Source organism: Sinocyclocheilus grahami, unplaced genomic scaffold (assembly GCF_001515645.1).
Source record: "Sinocyclocheilus grahami isolate Dianchi unplaced genomic scaffold, SAMN03320097.WGS_v1.1 scaffold378.1, whole genome shotgun sequence".
In the NCBI taxonomy this organism is placed as follows: domain Eukaryota; kingdom Metazoa; phylum Chordata; class Actinopteri; order Cypriniformes; family Cyprinidae; genus Sinocyclocheilus; species Sinocyclocheilus grahami.
The window spans coordinates 1,291,201-1,299,501 of NW_015505557.1; positions in this window are offsets into that span (position 1 = coordinate 1,291,201).

Genomic DNA, 8,301 nt, shown 5'->3' on the forward strand with positions numbered 1-8,301 from the left:
CTATTCTTTTAAACCTTCTTTCATCACAGTATGTATCATGGTTTCCAAAAAATAAAAAAAATTAAGCAGCCGAACGGTTTTCACCATTGAGCTACAAATCAGCATGAATGATTTCTGAAGGATAATGAGACACTGAAGACTGGAGTAATGATGCTGAATATTCAGCTTTGCTTTCACAGGAATAAATTACGTTTTTAGAAACCAATATATTTAAATAGAAAAAAAACCTGAAAAAATATTTAAATAATTTTAAATTGTAATAATATTTCACAATATTGCTGCCAAATCTTTGAACAGCAGTGTATATTTGTATATATGTCTACAAATTAATAAACAAATATATATGAGTGAGTCAAAAAGTGAAAAAGATCAAAATAGAGCAAGCACAGCTTGAGTATCGGGGTGTGTTTGTGTGTGTGTGTGTGTGTTGGCATGGTTAGTGGGAGGATGTGAATCCAAGGCTATTTTGCCAGTGGATATATGGATAGATTCTGTATTAATAATGCAATAATGTGATTGGATGCACTCAAGCTACATTACTCATCACTGAGCTGAAATAGTTCACCAGTAATGTGAAGGTCACTTCACATAATGTGCTGGCTGCTTTTGCCAATGAAATGTGCTGTTTTGTCACCTACAGCCAAACTGCATTTTGGTGCAGGGTACGATTTAATGCTTTAATATAAGTTCCCTATCTGACTGGCTGTATACTCTATCCCACAGCTCAATATTACAGACATATACAAATCCTGCCCAAATAATTACACTTACTTGCACACACATTTATCTTCTGATTATATATCTAGATAAGCTCAACTCTCATAACTGGCAATAAAATTGAGAATTTTTGCTTAGATGGAAACACTATATTCAATCACTCAAAAACAACTCCTCATTATTTAGAGAGAGTCATGGCAGATTAAAGCCTTGGCAAATCATTTTGGAAGTGCCTATAATGTTGGAAGTCTAAAATGAAATGTGTAAGAGCTGTAGTGTTTTATGACGCTTTTTTAAAATAGATGAAAACGCTTCAGGCCTCCTTTTTAAGAGACTTCTGTACTGTATATAAAATTATATTATAGTCTTGTCATATTAGAATATGTTCAGCTCTGGAAGATAAAGTTGAATATTTTTGAATTAGTTAGAAGCATTTTATCATCTTTAGATATGTATTATAGTAGATTAAAGTGACTTATTTGACATATATACACAATGGCGCCGACGCTGATGGCTGCCTCCGTGGTGTGCTCTGCAGTTGTTTTTATGTTTTTGTTAGTTTGTCCTGTCTTTAGTTATATCCCTGCAATCAGTTTCACCAGAGATGAATTGCTGGACATTCGGAAGTACACACCACCCGATATTTCACCGGTTTTCGACTATTCGGATGTTTTGCTGGACATTGTTGTCGGGGGAGCTGTGGCGCTGATTAAGCGCTTCAGGACGCGCAGACGGGGGAAGCGAGCTGGCACGCTCGTGAAGCTCAGACAGCGCGGATTCAGAACGCCGTTGCCTAGCATCCATCTGGCGAACCTCCGCTCTTTACCCAACAAAACAGACGAACTCATTCTGCTCTCCCGGACAAATAAGGATTTTTCTAACTCTGCTGCTCTGTGTTTCACGGAAACCTGGCTGAAAGACGCCATTCCGGACAGCGCGTTGAGTCTTATACCTGTACATACAACTGTCTATTGTTATACCTGTACATACAATTGTCGATTTGTATATTTTTATTCCTTAGTTACTTGTTCTATTTTTCTATTTTTTATTATCTGTGTTTTTGTTCTGTCACTGTCATTCTGTTACACTGTGGAGCTTCTGTCATGAAAACAAATTCCTCGTATGTGTAAACATACCTGGCAATAAAAACTCATTCTGATTCTGATATGCACATACACATATACTCTGATTTTAATTACATTAAAATGGCAACATAAAAGGGATACTTTACTTAAAAAATTTAAATTGGTTGACAATTTACCAAGGCCATATTGGCCATCCAAGATGTAGATGTAGATGAGTTTGATTTTGTTATTAGAACAGATTTAACATTATATCACTTGCTCAACAGTGGATCCTCTGCAGTGAATGGGTGCCGTGAGAATGAGTGTCCAAACAGCTGATAAAAACATGACCATAATCTACAAGCAATGTAAGTAAAACACAAACTGCTTATTTGTGAGAAACAAATATATAATTAAGCCATTTTTAACTTCAAAGCAATACTTCCAGCTAAAATATTGCTTTCTCCAGTGAAATGTAGCATTATATCACTTGCTCATCAGGTGCCGTCAGAATGAGTGTCCAAACAGCTGGTAAAAAACATCACAATAATTGACAAGTAATCCACACCACTCCAGTCCATCAATTAACGTATTGTGAAGCAAATAGCTCTGTGTTTGTAAGAAACAAATTCATCATTAAGGCTTTATACTCATCATTTTAACTTTAAACTGTCTCTTCTAGCCAAAATATGAGTCCATCCATGCTTCCACCAGTAAAAAGTCAATCCCCTGTTGTCCTCTCACATCAAAATCCACCAAAATTTTTGTTTAGAACCATTTTGGACTGTTTTAGCTTGTAAACGGTGCTTGATCTGTGCATATTTCTCTCCTGATTCAGACAAGACGAGTTTTTCACTGGAGAAAGCAATATTATGGATAGTGGAATCTTATTTTAGCTGTAAGTAATGGTTTGAAGTTAAAAACGGGTTAATGGTGGATTTGTTTCTCACAAACAAGTAGCTTGTGTTTTACTTACATTGCTAGTGGATTATTGTGATGTTTTTATCAGCTGTTTGGACTCTCATTCTGACGGCACCCATTCACTGCAGAGGATCCATTGGTGAGCAAATAATGTAATGCTAAATTTCTCCAAATCAGTTCCAAATAAACTTATCTACGTTTGGATGGCCTGAGGGTGCATACATTTTCAGCAAACTTTAATTTTTGGATGAACTATTGCTTTAAAGTGTCTCTACTCCTGTGTCCAAGTATGCATACTTCTCTGCAACACAATCAGCTATAGATGTCTGGTAATGTATTTATAATCCACACCTGCACACCTAAAGAACCTCACTGAATACATCACATACTCTAAAAGTACAAGGATATCTTATGTGCACTGTTTAGACATAGTCACTTTTGAGATTACAGCTGTGCAGTGGTGTCTCTCTCCCCTCCACTCCACTCAGCTGCATTGAATCACATCATTAGAAACCATTAGAGAGGAAAATCTGTGTCACCTCACCATTCTAGCGGTTCAGTCCCGTTAGCTTCTCCAGAACTGATATATGTCACTTTACTGTTCTCCACTCATACAGAATATCCTCATCTCATCAGTCCACTGCAGGATTTTATGATTTATTACTCTCACAGCTTCCATGCTAATTTCCCTGGTGCTTGGCCACTGCAGCTCTTCATTTTCTTGTTCCATACACATCCCAGCTCTGGTCCTCTGTATTTTGTGACGATAAGCCAGATTTTGACTGCAAGAACAAAAAAGAAATTTTGAATGAATCTTTTGAATGAAATACTTGATCTAAACTTTATTACATATAATTCTACAGGGTCCAAAGTCTGAGACAGAACTGATCCGGAATACAAAATCTAACTTAAAACTTGATATGAACAAAGTTTTAGGATTTTGACACATTTTAAGTGAAAAACATGCTATTTAAGATTCTGCTCTATTTCTCTGTCACCAGTCAAATAAGTAAATGTCTGATGTTATTGCTTCCATTCAAATTTTCACATTTTCACTCAAATTGTTGCAAATTGTCATGCAATTTTGAATCTTTTGAAGAGTAGTATGTCGTCTTTTAATTTTTCTTTTAGGTAAATAAAATCAGTCACATTTGATGCAGTAGCAATGCATAATGCCTATCAAAATTGTAACAATGCAGCCTTTACACAAATAATCGGACATTTCCCTCAATAGTTGCTCATGGGAAGAGTGTAAAGTTGAATGGACCTCATTCAGAAAACACAAGCCGAAGCAGATTTTTTTTTGTAAATCACATTAAATTCAATGCTGCGATTTGTGTAAAAATGGTTCAGTGAACGATTTACACTGACAGCCATTCTGCTCGTGCTTCATGAATGAGGCCAAATTAGCATAAAACATAATGGCCCACATCCAGGGTTTTCAACCAGGGTTCTGTGAAGATGCATACTACTGTATATAAAACAAAATTATCTTGAACTTTAATGAAATTTGTATCTATTTGAATGAACTGATAAACATTGATGTTTTAATTAACATTACAAAGTGTTACAGTGACAATCTAGATTTTTTTAATATTTTTTTCAACATATTAGAAAGGCTGAAAACCACTGTTCTGCATAAACATCATTGCATCTATATGAGAATAGAAGTCAGCACCATACATCATCATCATCATCATCATCATCATCATCTCCACACTGATTTTCTATCATCTTTGCTCATTTTATACTGCCATGCAGATGTGACATTGCAAAGGCTACCGTTTTCAAAGCATCTCCATAGATTTCTGGGATCTGTTCATTTATTTATCAGGACTGCTGGGACTCACTTCACAGAAGCAAATCATTGCTAGAAGAGGACATTTTCAAAGTGCACCGATCAGGTGGTAATATCCGAGATGCTTAAAAAAAAAAAAAAAAAAACTTTCTTTATGGGAAAAATCCCCCACATGTGGCAGATTAGAAACTTGACAACATTCAGTGTTGTATCCTGTATCCTGACATGACTTTACTGCGAGAGAGAGAGAGAGAGAGAGAGAGAGACAGAGAGAGAGAGAGAGAGAGAGAGAGAGAGAGGGGGATGTGCAGGTGTTACAACAGCAGTGAGCCTGGACTATAAACATTGAGTATGTGAGTGTGTCCCTTTGCAATATTATAATGAAAACAATTATTCCAATAAAATACTAACATACTTTAAAACTGAAAACTGAGAAAGTGAGATCTCAGATGAGGTTTGTGGATATCTGAGCAACAGAAAAAGAGCAAATGAGAACTGATTCTCTGTCTCATTCTGTTTTGAAGTCGTGTTCCTTCACTAATTGTTCATTCCTCCTCCTCATCCACATTTGACATTGCTTTTAACTCGTCTCTTGTGTAGTTAATTCCTTCTCGGTGTCTTTTTTATTTCTCCACTGAACAAACTCATCTCTCTTCCAGCCATTACATATCTTATGAAATAAATCAGCACTTTTCATTTATACAGTACCATCACCTCTGAAGTCAAATTATCTAGTTTCAAATGAATTTGGACAAGGACAGTTTTAGCTGTGGGAAAGTTTAGAAGGCATGTAAAAAGGCTTTTGACATCGGATAGGTTTTAGTGAGGGGAAAGGTAGCAATTAGTTTCTTAGATACACTTGATTGAATCTTAAAAATTGATTAAAAGTGAACAAAATGGAATTTCCCTTCACTCTAATGAAACTAAAACCCTTCATGTGAAGTAAAAGTCTTTCTAATGGACCAAAGGTGGAAAGAATACCTGAATATTGATAAATTTGGAAGGTGGTACAATCTCCAGCCTAGGTGACTTTTTATTTTTGTTTTATGGACAGTGTACAGTGATGAATTAAATAGTGCACCTGCGCACCTGTTACTGTTGCCATGAGCAACGGCATTTAACTAATCATAAATGCAAGTGTCAAAGAAGCAAAAACACCTGCAAGTGATTAAAAATAATCAGAGTGAATACAAAAGGGTGACGACACTTTAGAACGAAGAACTTGTTTAGAAAAATTATGTGTCATTCGGCAAAGTCGTGACATCGTTTTATAGTAATCATGGCATTTACAGCCATGCCAAGAACATGAACAAAGATGAATATATATGCTAACAGCTTCCCCCAGGTACTATAGATCCCCCAAGTCCCTCTTTTGCATTAATTACAAGCAAGCAAGCTGCACTTCCAGCTTAGCATAAGCAGGAACAGCAGCATGCTTTTACTTTTATACAACAGTTCAATAAAGTTAATACTGAGTAACTTATACTTTAAATTCGATATTGCTTGCTAAACATGTAGGCTTAAATATAAAATGTGTCTAAACAACAAACGGTAGTGGTTGTATTCCTGAATGAAGTAGCGTTTTGAACGATTCGGTTGACTGAATGACTCACACTTGTTTTCTTCATAAATAAATCTGTGTTTTTGAATGAATCGTATAAATTAATAATTCAGTGTCTCAAAAAGACAGCTGCTTGTCGTCACCTACTGGCATAACGATGTAACCTCGTTATGCCGCTTGATATTGCAAACTGGTATTTCTCATCATATTATTTTAATCTATTGTGGTAATCATAAACAAACTGGTTTGTAGCAAAACACTTATACCATTTACGCACTTAGTTATTCTTCTAGTTACCTACAGCGGCTAATGAATAAGCAGCCTTGCACATTCACAGAAAAAAAAGGTTACTTCTGCATTGCAAAATAAGTTGTATAAAGTAATTAGCAGCACATTCTTTCCAACAATACATCTATAAGTCTGTTCTTCATATAGAGAGAAGGCTTTTGTCTGTCTCCGGAGAAGATAAGAGTTCATTTTCAAAGAGCGTGGCTGTAATCAGCTGACTTTCTTTGGCACTTGATGAGAATGAATGAACTTATGTTGAACCCAGTTATTTGCTTTCTTCTGCCTATAAGAGTTTAATCAGGAGATGCACTCAAGTGCACTTGTGGTCGTCTCTAACAGTAGCCTGCTATTTCTAGTACTCGTCTTTAAGATTACGAGAATATCACTAATAATTGTTAATGGACTACAGGATTTCCTTGCATTATCCTTAAATAGCCCCAAAAAGTTTCTCTCTATATGACTGTGTTTGAAATCAAAAATAGTTGACAATAACGCCTGGTGTCAGCTTTAAATTCACAAAAGCCGAGTAGAATTTTCTATAAAGTTCTTAACTAATACACAAAAAAGTGAACATGTTTTTGCTCTTTTCTCGATGCATTTACACAGTCTTAACTAGCAGGTGTCCTCAGTGTGCAGAGTTACCAGCCTTTTGAAACTGTATGATTTTGCGAGCCAACTGATTCAATTACTTTGAAGTTTCGATAGAAAATTAAAAGAATAGCATTTATTTGAAATAGATTTTTTTTGTAACGTTAACCTATAAATATCTGCTGTCATTTTATAAATTTAATGAATTATTGCTAAATACAGTGGGGCAAAAAAAGTATTTAGTCAGCCACCAATTGTGCAAGTTCTCCCACTTAAAAAGATGAGAGAGGCCTGTAATTTTCATCATAGGTATACCTCAACTATGAGAGACAAAATGAGGAAAAAAAATCCAGAAAATCACATTGTAGGATTTTTAAAGAATTTGACTTTCTTTGGCACTTGATGAGAATGAATGAACTTATGTTGAACCCAGTTATTTGCTTTCTTCTGCCTATAAGAGTTTAATCAGGAGATGCACTCAAGTGCACTTGTGGTCGTCTCTAACAGTAGCCTGCTATTTCTAGTACTCGTCTTTAAGATTACGAGAATATCACTAATAATTGTTAATGGACTACAGGATTTCCTTGCATTATCCTTAAATAGCCCCAAAAAGTTTCTCTCTATATGACTGTGTTTGAAATCAAAAATAGTTGACAATAACGCCTGGTGTCAGCTTTAAATTCACAAAAGCCGAGTAGAATTTTCTATAAAGTTCTTAACTAATACACAAAAAAGTGAACATGTTTTTGCTCTTTTCTCGATGCATTTACACAGTCTTAACTAGCAGGTGTCCTCAGTGTGCAGAGTTACCAGCCTTTTGAAACTGTATGATTTTGCGAGCCAACTGATTCAATTACTTTGAAGTTTCGATAGAAAATTAAAAGAATAGCATTTATTTGAAATAGATTTTTTTTGTAACGTTAACCTATAAATATCTGCTGTCATTTTATAAATTTAATGAATTATTGCTAAATACAGTGGGGCAAAAAAGTATTTAGTCAGCCACCAATTGTGCAAGTTCTCCCACTTAAAAAGATGAGAGAGGCCTGTAATTTTCATCATAGGTATACCTCAACTATGAGAGACAAAATGAGGGAAAAAATCTCTTCTGTTGTGTTAAAATACTCGTAGGGCGGCAATATATTTAATCTTTGCATTCATAGTCATATCTCTGATGCACTTCATATACATATTTCAACTAAGTAATCAATGTCATTGTGTAGAGAGTCTTAATCTGATTGATTGTCACAGTGAAAATGAAACTGGGAAATTGTTTTTTGCCACTTTCTTATTTGCACTGAGAAAATGGTAAACACCGCTCAGTTAACAGAAATCCATTAGGAGTATGTGAGGGAAATGCTAAT